This window comes from Haliotis cracherodii, unplaced genomic scaffold, assembly GCF_022045235.1.
Source record: "Haliotis cracherodii isolate W230 unplaced genomic scaffold, xgHalCrac1.p SCAF_11, whole genome shotgun sequence".
Taxonomy (NCBI): domain Eukaryota; kingdom Metazoa; phylum Mollusca; class Gastropoda; order Lepetellida; family Haliotidae; genus Haliotis; species Haliotis cracherodii.
The window spans coordinates 48,367,765-48,386,699 of record NW_027266266.1 but is presented as its reverse complement, the minus strand read 5'-3'; the positions used below and the strand labels follow the sequence as shown (position 1 = coordinate 48,386,699).

Below are 18,935 nucleotides of genomic sequence, written 5' to 3'. Positions count from 1 at the left end.
AAGTGATGTCGATCTCTGCACTGTGACCATGTGAATTACAGGTTTGGTTTAAGGAGGCGAACTTTATCTTAAAGTAGAAATTTTACAGTTTTTCAGCCATTTCGTGACTGGAGTACACAATAAAGTAATATCATATAAAAACATGTCAGCAATGGACACTACAATAACTAGATTATCACACATTTTATTTGATAATGGTATAAGATGGTTAACATGCTGCAACTTTTTTTAAAGTGAAAAAATACAACTGGGCAATAGATCACCAGCAACCAAAGGTATGCCACCATACTAGGGACCATGGAGACTTACTGTACCTCTTCAATCTGCATGATATTCCGGCAATATGGTATACGAATGAAATAATATCAGAAGGCAGAAGCCAAATGTTAATAACTTTCTCTGCGAATTGTTTTTCTCAATAGTCATACTTAGTAAATGATATAAAACAGGAAACAGCTTGACATGTTGCAGTACACAGACTGTGACGGTTGTATTAATCTGTGTCCCTTGGTCATACCCAAGTACTTGTGGGTTTGAATCTCAGACTTTCCCTAGTCATAATCATTGGTTTGTGAAAACCAGACAAGCGCCTGTTGGTCTAAATAAGTTGTAAATATCTACAACCCGCTCCTTTTCATACTTCAGACTTAGCTACGATGTTGTTATGTAAAATGGAGACCTGTAAAATGTGGTATTAAAACCAACTCATATATTTAGCTTTGTTGAGACGCCTCATGACTTAGAGGGTAAAACAAATAACTCTTCTACATATCACACACAAACACTCTTATAACAAATAATGTTATTGTTAAGGTAATTGAGATCTAACTGTTTATAAATACTTGTGAGTGACCCCCGGCTATTAATGATTGTTCAAGAAGTTCAGGTGGGAACATTTATAAATTTTTAAAAAATGCAAACAGATTCATTCCTTATTTTGCTATTCACAGGTAACAATGTCTGACTTCATCGCTGTATCAGCCCTCAAGAACTACCTGACCGAGTGCCCAATCTGCAAAGAACCTTTTGATGAAGCCTCTCATCTCCCCCGCCGAATGCCATGCTGTGTACAGTGTATATGTCATGACTGTCTCCAGAAGACCTACAAGGAATCAGACAAGACGTTGCTTTGTCCAATCAGTCGCCACAATCATCATCTTCCAGAAGGAGTCGGGTCTCTCACAAGCGAACCCCTCATCCTAAAAATCATTGATGACCTCAAGATCCACAAAGGTCTCCGCTTGTCATGTACAGATTGTCCGGACAACAACGAGGCTGTGGCCAGATGTGATGACTGCTGTGTGTTCATGTGCATAGAGTGTAAAACATCACATGGCCGACACAGGTTATCTAGACATCACACGACAGTTACCTTTGAAGAGATGAAAGGCCGACCTGTCCAGAGCTTTCGTCGTTTACATGAATGTAGTCAGCATCAACAGACACAGCAATTTTACTGTTACAGTTGTGACAAGATCATATGCGTGTCCTGCACTGTGCTTGATCACGATAAAGGAAATGGACACAACGTTGTATCTGTGGCCGAGGCACACCAGGAAAAGGCAAAATCTACTGATAAAACTTTGGCCAGACTCGAAGAGAAGACAAACAAAATTTCTAAAACGAACACGGAACTGACGAAAAAGTTAAAAACCATCATGGTATCAACAGAAGCTGCTAAGCAGGACATCAATCAGACTTTTGACAACCTGATTGATAACATACAGGAAAGAAGAGCCATTCTGTTGTCAGATGTTGAGCAGAAATCCACCAACTCACGTAAACAAACTGAAGAGGCCCAGGAGTCAACCCGAACATTGCTGACTAAACTGAAGTCTGCCACTGAATATACGAAACAGATGAGAGGGAAAGCTGACCAGATAGAGGATCTACAACTGATGTTGTCTTCTGCCGGCTCCTTGAACACCTTGTTGGAGGAGTCGCCAAAGGAAGTTGGGTTCTTCAGAACAGGTGTCAGTTTTGTCTCTGCCAACTTAAATCATCTTATCACCACTATCAAGTCGACAGTACTGGTGAGGTCTGTCACATACTCCCCGACTCAGAGACCAAACACTATACCAGATACTACCATGTATAATATCATCCTTCTGGAACCTTCAGTGTTACCTGAAGGTAGGTTGAAGATGCTTATAATCAAAGTCACTCACCGCAAACTGTGTAACTTTAGTGACATTGTATGTCCATATTAATGAAAAATATTAATGTCAATTTGAAAAATGATTTAATGTATATGTAGGCCCCGGGTGGAAATATATGCAGGCATTTCAAAACCATCTTAATTTCAAATTTTGAACAGTTTTTAATTTTTAGTTCATGAGAAACAGTCAATGATATTGGTACAAAAAATGTTTATGTTGATTGTTGTCGCCAGTTGGTTGATGGATGGTGGGGTATCCCATTGGTTAGAGCGTTCGTCACGCCGAAGGCCCGGTTTTGAATCCCCACGTGGGTGCAATGTGTGAAACCCCAAACCACCTACTCACTCACTCACCCAGGAGTTGATCTAACATTTTGAAATGTAAGAATGTAAATTCGTACGTTATCTGCAAAACTGTCGATATATAAACTAATAGTTTAGAAAAGTGATCCGGGATGTTTGATGTCTTTGATTTTGACATATATAGCAACATTATTTGTTTGTCCAAATTTATAAGGTGGTTATTTATTTTCAGTGGCTGATGTTGACAAGAGAATTATTTCTGGAAATGATGAAGTTGTTAGATGTGAGTTGTTTTAGACAGAACTCGCACGCACATACGTCGACACACAGATACCGCATACAACAATTAACTTTGTCAAGGAACCACATATTAAAAGAATAATGTTGATTAATATGTACCCTTTAAAACACGTGACGCACATTACACTCTTAGTGTTCACGTTTTTTCTTTCTTACCAGGTAGTGAGTGGTTTAACGATACTTGACCGTGTTGACTACACGGAAGAGTTTTCAATCCGAGTAACGGTATTCTCGCCGATCCCTCATGGCAACATGTAATAAAAAATAACACATCCACGTCGTACATTTAATTATGTATTTACTATCCAAGTACTGTTGGCGATGTCTTTCCATAAATTGTTGTAATTCATATTATCGTTGTGTGTCATCAGATGTATCATGGACATATTTTGCGTTGTTCACCTTCAATTGTGGCAAACGTCTTTTCTTGTCTTACAAATAACCACATCATTCATGCTTTGGGTATTACTTTCATCTTTTACAGGGTACTTAATGAACAAAGCAAATATGTCCCGATATGTAAGCAGATAAAGTGACAAAACCCTTTCCATATCTGATAGAAATCTCATGCAAAGTACAATTCGATAGTACAATTCCGACTATATCGTAAGCATGTGTTTATGAATCACTACCAAATAGTGATGATACCAGGTGTTCGCGAAAAGGTAAGCGTAACAGCCCCACCAGTGGCACCCATCACAAACACATGCAAATGCAAGTCAGTGGTTCACCTGAAAAAAACACGGGTACAAGTTAAAATAGGGAATTGCATAGGGCATCATTTTTGTCACTGATATGGATACTTGACTATTGGAGAGTTGATGTCGTTGGATTTTTTATCGTCTCCATCAACGAGACCAACTGTTATCATCTGATGTCATTTCTTCACGTATGACCATGAGTTAGTACAGAGTGAAACATAGTAACACGGCGGTAGAGCATTGAAACACTTCGAGGGGCAATTCGATCATATTTTACCAGGTAGGGTCCGGGATTCGATTCCAGGCCGCGTCATACCAAAAAACGTTAAAATATGGTACTTGTTCTTACCCTGTCTGGCGCTCGACATTAAGGGGCTAAAACAAGGACTGGTCGGCTCTGAATCAGTATACTGTGTCTGAGTGGGGTATTCATGTTAAACTGCGGCATGGTATCTCAGTGAGCTAGCACTATAACTCGGCATCAGTCCAGACTAGTACAAGCAGCCACACGCACAGACACACGTGCATGCACGTCGCTATATAAGTGCAATAATCTTGGACGCGACGTTAACCCCAATTTCACCTCACCTCTTACCAGGTAGTGAGTGGTTTTACGATTATATTTTGCAATGACTCAACATCTAAATGTCGATTTAATCTCACAAAAGTACACTTGTTGAAACATCTTTCCAGTGAACCACATTTCATGAAACAGTTTATATTCCATATTGTTTTACCTATATATGCGTGTTATCGATCGAACGATATTTAAAGAAAGTAGATTCTTCATTAAATTCTGGAAATGTAATTGCTGATTGGAACAGATACTTTCTATGGCTGTAGAAATGAGGTTCTATGGTTTAAGAACTGTTATGTACATGAGTACTTCACGCTGGTTCACATGTATGTCACTGTGGCTGCTACTTGGGTTGTTGCCCTTGTCTTCAATTACATGACTTGTTTACGGTCTAACTGTATATTTGGTTAGTTATCAACGACTCTCTATATCATGTCTCGTTTACAGGTTATGTCGTGGCTTTAGTGACTTAAACGTTGAACTACAATGTTCACCTTTTGGGAGTGGAGGACGGATGTTAAGAGTTATTTTGTTACCTTAAAGGCAGATCTGACTCTTTTAACTGTTTGTAATCCATAAGACGCACCATTTTAATTCATCAAGTGTTTGTTTTTTCACACAGGTCCGACCTTGGAGTGGGACTCCAACACAGCCAGCGGTGACGTCACTATATCCGGATCTGTAATCACTAACACCAGGCCAGATCCTCGTAAACCAGACACCGGGTGTCGGATACATTCAGGGAGAGGTGTACTGGCGTCACGGCCTTTGGTCATCAGGCGAGGTCAGCGTGACATGTTTCATGTTACGTGTCGATTCACAGTGAGACGGGTGACAGAGGAAAATATGATGATATTTGAGACAGCACTAGTCTCTTCCCCTGTAGATACTCCCTCGTGTCAAAAAGCCGGTTTGAGCGTATGTGTTGCAACATGCACCAATCACAAGCAGCACCTGTGTCTCAAGGTGAGATATGACAACAGACTCCTCACTGATTCCTGCCTCACTAAGAACCAGATTGGGGAGTCACGTGACTTACACTTATGTTTCTTACTGGACGGGACGAAGGGGAAACTCTACGTTGTTGATGTTGTTGCGGGCAAAGTGATCTGCAAGGTCAGTGATGCTGCATTTGGCAGGCCACTGTGGGTCATGATGTCTGTAGATATACCCAAGGACTCAGACATGAGAGGAGAACTAATATCCGGCCACGATACGACTGTGTCTGATGGGGTGTCTCGACTGTTGTTATCACTTGACTAAAAGTTCTACTGACATTTGAACGAACACCGCACCCAAGACCACATTTAACTACATCATGAAGAAAAGTATGCCGACTGCATGTGTCATACAATGGAAAGTTATCTATGCTGACTTTATGTGACAAACAACAGGAAGTAATGTATAACGACTCTATCTGACACACAACAGGAAGTAATGTATACCGACTTGATGTGACACACAACAGGAAGTAGTGTATACCGACTTCATGTGACACACAACAGGAAGTCATGTATACCAACTTTATTTGACACACAACAGGAAGTAATGTATACCGACTTCATGTGACACACAACAGGAAGTCATGTATACCGACTTTATTTCACACACAACAGGAACTAATGTATACCGACTCTATGTGACACACAACAGGAAGTAATGTATACCGACTTTATGTGACACACAACAGGAAGTAGTGTATACCGACTTCATGTGACACACAACAGGAATTAATGTGTACCGACTTCATGTGACACACGACAGGAAGTAATGCATACCGACTTCATGTGACACACAACAGGAAGTAATGTATACCGACTTTATGTGACACACAACAGGAAGTAGTGTATACCGACTTAATGTGACACACAACAGGAAGTAATGTATACCGACTTCATGTGACACACAACAGGAAGTAATGTATACCGACTTTATGTGACACACAACAGGAAGTAATGTATACCGACTTCATGTGACACACAACAGGAAGTAATGTATACCGACGTAATGTGACACACAACACACAACAGGAAGTAATGTATACCGACGTAATGTGACACACAACAGGAAGTAATGTATACCGACTTTATGTGACACACAACAGGAAGTAATGTATACCGACTTCATGTGACACACAACACACAACAGGAAGTAATGTATACCGACTTCATGTGACACACAACAGGAAGTAATGTATACCGACTTTATGTGACGTACAACAGGAAGTAATGTATACCGACTTTATGTGACACAAAACACACAACAGGAAGTAATGTATACCGACTTCATGTGACACACAACAGGAAGTAATGTATACCGACTTCATGTGACACACAACAGGATGTAATGTATACTGACTTCATGTGACACACAACAGGAAGTAATGTATACCGACTTCATGTGACACACAACAGGAAGTAATGTATACCGACTTTATGTGACACACAACACACAACAGGAAGTAATGTATACCGACTTCATGTGACACACAACAGGAAGTAATGTATACCGACTTCATGTGATACACAAAAGGAAGTAATGTATACCGACTTTATGTGACACACAACAGGAAGTAATGTACACCGACTTCATGTGACACACAACAGGAAGCAATGTGTACCGACTTTATGTGACACACGACAGGAAATAATGTATGCCGACTTCATGTGACACACAACAGGAAGTAATGTATACCGACTTCATGTGACACACAACAGGAAGTAGTGTATACCGACTTAATGTGAAACACAACAGGAAGTAATGTATACCGACTTCATGTGACACACAACAGGAAGTAGTGTATACCGACTTTATTTGACACACAACAGGAAGTAATGTATACCGACTTTATGTGACACACAACAGGAAGTCATGTATACCGACTTTATTTGACACACAACAGGAACTAATGTATACCGACTCTATGTGACACACAACAAGAAGTAATGTATACCGACTCTATGTGACACACAACAGGAAGTAGTGTATACCGACTTCATGTGACACACAACAGGAATTAATGTATACCGACTTCATGTGACACACAACAGGAAGTAACTGTATACCGACTTCATGTGACACACAACACACAACAGGAAGTAATGTATACCGACTTCATGTGACACACAACAGGATGTAATGTATACCGACTTTATGTGACACACAACAGGAAGTAATGTATACCGACTTCATGTGATACACAACAGGAAGTAATGTATACCGACTTCATGTGACACACAACAGGAAGTAATGTATGCCGACTTCATGTGACACACAACAGGAAGTAATGTATACCGACTTCATGTGACACACAACACACAACAGGAAGTAATGTATACCGACTTCATGTGATACACAAAAGGAAGTAATGTATACCGACTTTATGTGACACACAACAGGAAGTAATGTATACCGACTTCATGTGACACACAACAGGAAGTAATGTGTACCGACTTCATGTGACACACGACAGGAAGTAATGTATACCAACTTCATGTGACGTACAACAGGAAGTAATGTATACCGACTTCATGTGAAACACAACAGGAAGTAATGTATACCGACTTCATGTGACACACAACAGGAAGTCATGTATACCGACTTTATTTGACACACAACAGGAAGTAATGTATACCGACTTCATGTGACACACAACAGGAAGTAATGTATACCGAATTCATGTTACACACAACAGGAAGTAATGTATACCGACTTTATTTGACACACAACAGGAAGTAATGTATACCGACTTCATGTGACACACAACAGGAAGTAATGTATACCGAATTCATGTTACACACAACAGGAAGTAATGTATGCCGACTTCATGAGACACACAACAGGAAGTAATGTATACTGACTACACGGGACATATGTCGAGGGCTCAGCGGAAACCTTCGTATATGAAGTCAAGTGTAAAGATGTGTGAATAAATGCAACAAGACCCTTTTCCATGGCCACAAAAAATATTTGTTGAAAGCAGAATAGATTGTACGGTTCTGACTGTATCATGAGCATAAGTTAATGAATCACTATCAAATAGTGATATCCTGCCCAACTAGTGGCACCCGTCAGAAACACATGCAAAGGCAAGACAATTGGTCAGCTGAAAAAAACACGGGAACATATGGTACAAGTCAACATAGGGAATTGCATCGGACATCATGTTTGAGGATGATGCGTCAAATTTGGAAATGTCCTCCACGGGTCACTATAAAGGCTTTTGAAAACTTTACTGGGGCCTTGAATGATGTCGCCTTATTAAAAACAACTTTAGAGCAAGAGCCATGTGACGCTCTTTGAAATCTTCATAAAAATAACATGCTCCATTGTACCTTAAATGGTTTAGTTTTATTAAAACCCTGAAATGCATGACATTTGTCAGAAAGTTTACCGCAATCCTGAGAGGGAGACGATGAGGCTGCCAACCCTAATTTGATACGCGGGATTCGGGGATATACGCCACAACATTCTTGATACATTCGTGACCAACTTCCGGGAAAAGACGTGCCCCTATTGTGGGTTCAATATTGGCATATGAACACAAGAACTACTTCAAACAAGAAGGATAATTCTAAATCTACCCGCTTCTTGCAGTAAAATGTAAGCGTTACAGCAGTGCTCGCTTATTCCTGTTGCCAAAGTATTGAACCTCTCTGTAATAAATATCGATTCTTTCATTGAAAGTTATATATTTGGCAAGCACTTACACTCATTCATTCACAGATATCATGACCAAGGTGTAATAAATAGTATACACATGTTATATATGTTCATTACATTAACTTCATGAAGGAATGCCATATCGACCATGTCTAAGAAATGCATGGAAGTATTTCGAATTGTATACAAACAACATAGCATGACCATTAAATATACAACCCCAGTGGAAATTCCCAAGTAGCCTTCGCTTGTCGTTATGGGTGGGGCGGTCAGGTTCGGTGAATTGGTTGATTGCGTGATATCGTACTCCGACGGAGTGGATCGTTATGACAATATCAGTTACTGGTTTGTCTGGTCAAGTCTCTATTATGTACTCAAGTAAGGACATGTAGCTGAATACAATATATATGCTGCATATAAAATACAATAGCTTTCGTATAGTTGGTACTTAACTGAAAAAATTGTTTTGGAATGATATAGTCCCTTACAGGTTTAGTGAAGCAGAATATACGTACGTTACCCATTAAGGTTGTTTTAAGAACCCTAAGATGTATTACCTTAGTTTTCCATTAACAATTTCAGTAAGTACTTAATGCTGATATTTATACGGTAGCGTCTTGTTGGTGTGCTTTTTATCAAAGCGAGAGTTTTCTTTTATAAAAAATTCGAAATAATTCGTTTGAATATTGTGTATGATTTGTAGTATATCAACCATCGTATAGTTGAGCAATCGTTTTTCTTGCAAACAGCTTGTATTGCTTTGTTCAGTCGTCTGTTGGTAATAGTTAAGTGAAATACATTAAATTATCTTAACAGCTATTTTACCGTCTTTGGTCAAAGGGTTTTACAATAAATCATTTGTTTACGTTGCTTTATTGGTGGTATATTGCAAACACTGCATCAAACTTAACTCGCAAGAGTAACCACAAAGTTGTTTTTAATGACCGTGTTAATTATACGTTAAAGGAGGCTTACGCTAGCCAATGTTTACCGCCCACCTTATCTAAATGAGTGAGTGAGTTAAAATTTTACATCGCATCGTCAATATGTTTTTTGCTCTGTATACGAAACTACTTTTTCTACTGGTTGATTAGTTTGTTGTTTAACGCCGCACTCAGCAATATTCCAGCTATATGACGGCGGTATGTAAATAATCGAGTCTGGACCAGGCAATCCAGTGATTAATATCATGCACATCGTTCCACGCAATTGGGATCGATGACATGGATCAACCAAGTCAGCGAGCATGACCACCCGATCCCGTTAGTCGCCTTTTACGACAAGTATGGGTTGCTGAAGACCTATTCTACCCCGGAATCTTCACCTGTCTGCAACTTATTGACGTAGGGCAGTCAGACATTGGAATATTGTCTTCGAATTCTCTTGCAAACACCAAGGAGGACAAACTTGAGCTTGAGTTATCTCAACAGTGCAACTTGCCTTTTTTATATTGTTTGCTTGTTTCTTGTTGAAAACCACACAGAGCATTGTTCTTGCAATATGACGGTGGCTTGCAAGAAATCGAGTCTGGACCAGATAAGCTAGTGACTGATATTATCAGCAACTGTGCATGCTTTTGAGGTAGGATGACACTCGTTATTTTTGTTATTTGTTAAATATTTCGATATTTCGTGTTTTTTCTCGTCACTTCAATTATATATTTGTAATTTTGAATATATTTTCGTTATTTCAAATTTATTTCAAAACCTCGAAATTTCGAATTTGTTCTACTTACCTCAATTATTTTCTCGTTATTTGAATTATTTTCTAGAAATTTCAATTATTTTCGCGATATTTCAATTTTTCTCTCGTTTCGTCGAGCATTTTCTCATAATTTCGAGTTCTTCTTGTTATTTCAAATTTATTTAAGAAACTCGAAATTTAGAATGTTTTCTCGTTACTTGGATTAGTTTCTCGTAATTTCCATTATTTCGATTCATTAACCCAGCTCCGACAGTAATCTGACCATATACGAACGTCCCTTTTGTGCAAAACCTAATCTTTTGTTTGACCACAATGTAAATTTCGAAACACATAATATTGAGTGATCTGAGTGTTGTAACGTCACATAACACGTATTCTCAATGGTTGTTTATGATCAGCTACAGACTTATTATGATTCATTATTAGTAATTAACGCAAAACTAAAATGTATCGCAGTTATATCGCGGCGTGTCAGCTTAATGTGGGAGGAAAGCCCGAAGTGATGCATGTCTCAGACGTTTACCACTTCGGTGAAACCCACGAGCACGGGTATGGCTTTATCTGGATCTGTGCATGGACATCCAATATGAGGACAACATCTGCACCAAGACTGTATGACAAGAGGGGTGTTTTAAGCTAAATTGAGTCAGTGGCGAGTGTTACCGATGGAGCAGAACATGCTTGCCCTTGTCTCGAACTCCTGATGTCATCTCAATAAGTTTCTCGTTACTTGGATTTTCTCGTAATTTCGATTATTTCGATTCATCAACCCAGCTCCGACTGTCATCTCAGACCATCTACGAACGTCCCTTTTGGGCAAAATCTAATCTTTTGTTTGACCACAATGTCAATTTCGAAACACATAATATTGAGTGATCTGACTGTTGTAACGTCACATAACACGTATTCCCAATGGTTGTTTATGATCCGAAACAGACTTATTATGATTCATTATTAGTAATTAACGCAAAACTAAAATGTATGCAGTCACATATCCTTAAGTGACATAGCGGGTAAGGGTTGCCAAACCTGTTTATTTTGCGACCCTGTCTTCAGTACAGTTAACCCAGATTTTATTCAGCCCAAAACGAAAGTAGCTAACACGCATGAGCAGTTTCACGAGGCAGGCTCATAATAGTTGATTGGCGACGCTGACATTGTTGGCTGTAGTTCCCGGAAAGACTGAACGATCTTCTTCATAAATATAGGTAAGTAAGACACACTTTCTGATAATAACTGATAAAAAAGGCCAATCTTATATTGTATGCCACTACCCAAACTATGTTATACAGTAAACTGCTGAGACTGTACTTTGATTATACAATGATGATATAACTCTATCCTGTTCGTGTCAACTCAAATGTTGAGTCTATCAGTGTCCTTATTGATTTATTTTGGTATGGGCTCTATCCACATAAACATATATATTTTCATGTAATGCATATCAGTAGTGGCATACGCCAGTTGACACCAAATATCACTACGCCCACGCTCGCCTGTCGATGTCTCTGCATGTAACTGTTGAAAAAGGTCTTTCAAGATGAGGTATTGCGCCACAAGCGACCTACTTTGTTGAAACGTACGAGCCTCACACGCAACACTAGGTGATTGTTTGGATTGACGGGCACCTAGCGACGTGCTGGTGGCGTGATCGAGCTAACTCGCTAAGTGTTTGCTTTAAATATTATTAACTGTGACATTATTACTTGTTCCAAACATCTTGACACATTATTTGTTAATTATGACGACCTCTATCCAGGAACGTTATGTGTAAATAATAACGTTGATTAATATGAACTCTTTAAATTATGTGACGCATATGTTCTTTGATTAGACAAATTAAAGACTGTGATGGCTCTAGAGGTTACATTAACGGCATGGAGTCATCTAATTAATTTGATCAAATCTCAAAATATGACGCGTGGTAAAGAGAAATACATAATATCACACGTCACTGTCAGTACGAATTGTGAAATAACGAGTCTGGAAATACATAAATTCAAAACGTAAACTCAGAGAACAATCAGTCACTAATATCTGTCAAACAGATTCCATAGGGTGTGAAAAGCAAACTAGATATGAAACTATGCCAATGGATCATTGGAAATCAGAGATGACATCAGGAGTTCGAGACAAGGGCATGCATGTCCTGCTCCATCGGTAACACTCGCCACTGACTCAATTTAGCTTAAGACACCCCTCTTGTCATACAGTCTTGGTACAGATGTTGTCCTCATATTGGATGTCCATGCACAGATCCAGATAAGGCACTGGATATGGTTTTCGGTTGTTTCTTTGATTTCCAAGGTGATTTTAGGGTCAGTTACTGTCCAGGATAAATGACAAAACAAATGTCTGTGTAACTGTTGAAGACAGCTAACCCCAATATATATATAAAGCTTAAACGCTAGAGAATAACCAGATTACGTGCGAAAACAGATTCCATTGAGTAAGTGTTATCCCCATCTGAGATAGAAGGAATTACGAAAAGGGTTTTGTCGCTTTTATTTACACACATGAACATGTAATTATATTCATAATTATATTCGCACGTGTGATAAATTGTCAGTCTCTTGTGTAAATGCAATAATAAAGACAGAGCCTTTAATCTTAGCCAAACTCTTGACCCGGATAACATACGGTAAATGCGACCAGTGTCAGTGAGTTTATCTGTAAAACTGTCGCGTCAACATTTCGTTACTGGGACGCACATTAGCTGTGGAGAACACAGAGTATTAGCTACAAGTGAAAAGACGCAATACGTTTTAACATGTATTGGTAACTTTTCTTTACAGGCGCGTTAGCTTCACAAAATGTCTCTGTTTCGTTCGGGTGACAGTTTCCAAATTTGTACAATTAGCTTAGCTGTGACCATGTGAATAAAACCTTAAAGGAGATTAACACTCAGCTATGTTTACCGACTGTCAGGATGGATCTTCGATATAAAATCACTTCTATCAAGAAACATTTATCAATTGATTTATTAAAAGTTGGCAACAATGAAATACACAAAACCCTTGAAGGGGAAAACCGGATCTCATTAATATTAATTAACTGTAAATAATTAAGGCGATTGTTAACTGTCGCTGTCCTTTAACCTCGAAATGAAAGGTTACAATACTAGTTTGCTTATTCTTACTACCGTATTGCATGTTTCACCATAACATCATCAACACCAAATGATTAAAGTGTGTGACCGTCAGGTTTTCAGGACCTGACAATTATATTGTGAAATAGATTAATATCTTCCATAAGCAGAAGGTATTACTAGTTTTCTAATATTTTGCCTAAAGCTCAAATTCTTGTGTTCTCGCCGCGCTCTAATTATCTTTATAGGCTTGTCTTGAAAAGGGATCACATTTCCAAACTGATATGGTCTTCTGTTCACCCTGATTGTTGGACATGACATCAGGCATTTCTGAACGTTTTATTCGTAATCTGATTGCTTTACAACAAATAACCCCAGTTATGCAACAGTGTTTGAATATTGTCACAAAGGAAAGGACACTGCGTTTTAAGTAAAATATAGTTGAAGATAGAACCACTAGAGGCAGATTAAAAAAATATAAAGTGAACAAAAGAGACATAACCCATTCTTCGATTCTCACTTGGTTATTAGCATGTGTTCATGAATCACTATCAACTAGTAAGTATTATCAGGTGTTCCAGAAAATGTGAGCGTATCACGCCCCGCCGGTTCCATATGTCACAAATACATGCAAAGACAATTACATTGTTCACCTAAAAAAACAATATGGTACAAGTCAAAATATGGAATATCATCGGACATTAATTTGGTCACGGATGCTGCAACTTTGGAAATGTCCTCCACATGTCAACATTAAAACATTTTGAAGGCTTTACTGAGGCCTTGAATGTCATAGCCTTGATCAAACAACTACTGAGTAAGTGCCGTATGACGCTCTTAGAAATCATGGTGTAAAGAGCATGCCCGTTTGTACCACACAGGTTGTGAAATGTAGGTACCAAAGGCTGTTGCTGCTGGAATATTGCTCAACATAAAAGGGAAACTAGACAATTGGAAAGTTGAAGTCACCACTCTTGTCATACAGTCTTGTAGAGAGTGTTTTGTCACTTTGAATCTTTATCTGTGAAACAAATGAGGCGGTCTCACTGGTCTTTTGTATTTCTAGTTCAGATGGGTGAATCAGTGGAAGTTACCAAACGACACCAGACCTTGGGTGATGCATTATGTTTATTCAAGTAAAAGTACAACTCTTTTGATCATTATATTTATTCATTTTATACTCACACGCTTTATATATTTTTGTCAACCAAATGTTACTTAGTCTGTATGCAATAACTCTTCTCCATATCGCACACGTACAGCAACGTGTTAAGCTCATTGACATTTAAAACCTGAGACACCAGACTATTCAAAATTGTACACGTAAAAATGTTTAACTGATTTATTCTTTAATCTGCTATTCACAGGTAACAATGTCTGAATTCATCGCTGTGTCAGCCATCAAGAACTACCTGACCGAGTGCCCAATCTGCAATGAACAGTTTGATGAGACCTCCCATCTCCCCCGCCGAATGCCATGCTGTGTACAGTGTGTATGTCATGACTGTCTCCAGAAGATCTACGAGGAAACAGGAAACACGTTGCTTTGTCCAATCAGTCGCCACAATCATCATCTTCCTAATGGAGTCGAGTCCCTTCCAAGTGAACCTCTCATTCTGAAAATCCTTGATGATCTGAAGATCCACAAAGGTCTCCGCTTGCCATGTACAGATTGTCCGGACAACAACGAGGCTGTGGCCAGATGTGATGACTGCTGTGTGTTCATGTGCACAGAGTGTAAAACATCACATGACCGACACAGATTATCTAGACACCACACGACAGTTACCTTTGAGGAGATGAAAGGCCGACCTGTCCAGAGCTTTCGTCGTTTACATGAATGTAGTCAGCATCAACAGCCACAGCAGTTTTACTGCTACACTTGTTACAAGATCATATGCGTGTCCTGCACTGTGCTTGATCACGATAAAGGGAAGGGACATAAGGTTGTATCTGTGGCCGAGGCACACCAGGACAAGGCACAGTCTACTGATGACACTTTGGCCAGACTCGAAGTGAAGACAAACAAGCTGTCAGAAACAGAAACGGAACTGACGAAAATGTTTCAAACCATTATGGTATCAACAGAAGCTGCTAAGCAGGACATCAATCAGACTTTTGACAACCTGATTGATAACATACAGGAAAGAAGAGCCATTCTGTTGTCAGATGTTGAGCAGAAATCCACCAAATCACGTAAACTAACAGAAGAGGCCCAGGAGTCAACCCGAACATTGCTGACTAAACTGAAGTCTTCCACTGAATATACAAAACAGATGAGGGGGAAGGCTGACCAGATAGAGGATCTACAACTGATGTTGTCTTCTGCCGACTCCTTGAACACCTTGTTGGAAGAGTCGCCAAAGGAAGTTGGGTTCTTCAGAACAGGTGTCAGTTTTGTACGTGCCAACTTCAACCACCTCATCACTTCCGTTAAGTCGACAGGATTGGTCAGGTCTGTCACATTCTCCCCTACACAGAGGCCGAGCTGTGTGCCAGAGACTGCCATGTATAACACCATCACCCTGGAACCTGCAGAGTTACCTGAAGGTTGGTTTGAGATACATTATTTTTGTGAATGACCATTTTGAAAAACACATCTTGAATATGTGAAAAATGATTACTTTATGCAAACAGACATTTTAAAACATTTTTTTCACACAATTAACATATTATATATCTTGATAAACAGCTTGTGTCTTTATGAGAAACAAATTGTTTATTTTCAATGCTGTCGCTTGTAGATAGATCCCACATGTTTTAATGTGAGAATGTTAATCTATAATTTCTTTATAAAACTGTCCGTAAATGCAGAGATTGTTATGTTGTGTGTCTATGCTTTTTCAACTCTTTTGTAATGCGTCCCTAATGAAGGTGATCATGTTTTGTTTCATAATAGTTTTTAGAAACAAAATTCAACTATTTTTCAAACACCTATCAGATATGTTATCTCCTGTGAATACCATTTGTTTGTGGTAACATATACTGGGGTTATTTACTTTCAGTGGCTGACGTAGACAAAATAATTTCTGGAAATGAAGAACAAGTTACATGTGAGTTGTTTAAGAACGGTACACATGCAGAACGCAATACACGTATGCACACTTGCACACATGCGTAAACATCTGGTATCATGGTTATGAATATGTATTTAGAAAGGACGATCATGGATTTCACATCCACAAGTGCCATTATGCATGAAACTGTCAAGATCCTTTTATCGCGCTTGCGCACATTCGATTAAAGGATATGTTAAAGAAATCGGATTCTTATATATATTCTGAAAAGTGCAATTGCATTTTAGAATGGATGTTTTCGATGATTGTTGCTGTGTCCAACTAGGCGCTGAAAGAACTGCTTGTCTACATATGTTACTTCGGCTGCTTTTGGGGTTATAGGCCTCGTCTGCAGTTATGTAACTTACTCTACGTGGTGGTTATACATTGCTTTTTGCCTAAATGTATATTTGGTTAGTAACAGATGATTATCTCATTTACAGGTGAAGTCATTACTTTAGTGAGATACATGTTAAACTATAATGTGAGGCAAACGTTTTCCTTTTAGGCAGATCATTACATTCCATCAAAAAGTGTGTTTCTAACACAGGTCCGACCCTGCAGTGGGACTCCAACACAGCCAGCGATGACGTCACTAGATCAGGATCTGTAATCACTAACACCAGGCCAGTTCCTGCTCAACCAGACACCGGGTGTCGGATGCATTCAGGGAGACGTGTACTGGCGTCACGGCCTCTGGTCATCAGGCGAGGTCAGCGATGCATGTTTTATGTTAAATGTCGATTCACAATGAAGCAGATGGAAGAGGAAAATCGCATGGTAGTTGAGACAGCACTGACCCCCTCCCCTGTAGATGCTGACTGGAGTCAACCTATTGGACTGAGTGTAAATGTTGTAGCATGCACCAAGCACAAGTCGCAGCTGTGTCTCCATGTGAGATATAACAACAAACTCCTCATTGACTTCCCACTTTGCAAGAACAAGAAAGGAGAGTCGCGTGATTTACACTTGTGTTTCTTCCTGAACGGTACAAAGGAGAAAATCTACGTTGTTGATGTTGTTGCGGTCAAAGTAATCTACACAGTCAATGATGCTGCATTTGACAGGCCACTGTGGGTCATGATGTCTGTAGATATACCCAAGGAGTCAGACATGAGAGGAGAACTAATATCCGGCCACGATACGACTGTGTCTGATGGGGTGTCTCGACTGCTGTTATCACTTGACTAAAAGTTCTACTGACATTTGAACGAACACCGCACCCAGTACCACATTTAACTACATCATGAAGAAAAGTATGCCGACTGCATGTGTCATACAATGGAAAGTTATCTATGCTGACTTTATGTGACAAACAACAGGAAGTAATAAATAACGACTCTATGTGACACACAACAGGAAGTAATGTATACCGACTTTATGTGACACACAACAGGAAGTAATGTATACCGACTTTATGTGACACACAACAGGAATTAATGTATACCGACTCTATGTGACACACAACAGGAAGTAATGTATACCGACTTCATGTGACACACAACACACAACAGGAAGTAATGTATACCGACTTCATGTGACACACAACACACAACAGGAAGTAATGTATACCGACTTCATGTGACACACAACAGGAAGTAATGTATACCGACTTTATGTGACACACAACAGGAAGTAATGTATACCGACTTTATGTGACGTACAACAGGAAGTAATGTATACCGACTTCATGTGACACACAACACACAACAGGAAGTAATGTATACCGACTTCATGTGACACACAACAGGAAGTAATGTATGCCGACTTTATGTGACACACAACAGGATGTAATGTATACCGACTTCATGTGACACACAACAGGAAGTAATGTATACCGACTTCATGTGACAAACAACAGGAAGTAATGTATACCGACTTCATGTGACACACAACAGGAAGTAATGTATACCGACTTCATGTGACACACAACAGGAAGTAATGTATACCGACTTTATGTGACACAAAACAGGAAGTAATGTATACCGACTTCATGTGACACACAACATGAAGTAATGTATTCCGACTTTATGTGACACACAACACACAACAGGAAGTAATGTATACCGACTTCATGTGACACGCAACACACAACAGGAAGTAATGTATACCGACTCTATGTGACACACAACAGGAAGTAATGTATACCGACTTCATGTGACACACAACACACAACAGGAAGTAATGTATACCGACTCTATGTGACACACGACACACAACAGGAAGTAATGTATACCGACTTCATGTGACACACAACACACAACAGGAAGTAATGTATACCGACTTTATGTGACACACAACACACAACAGGAAGTAATGTATACCGACTTCATGTGACACGCAACACTCAACAGGAAGTAATGTATACCGACTCTATGTGACACAC

General features: G+C 39.3%; 1 pseudogene; it reads left to right on the top strand.

Annotated features, from left to right (window-relative positions):
* Positions 1–956: 956 nt before the first annotated feature.
* Positions 957–17,933, top strand: LOC139455920 (uncharacterized; annotated as a pseudogene).
* The last annotated feature ends 1,002 nt before the right edge of the window (positions 17,934–18,935 follow it).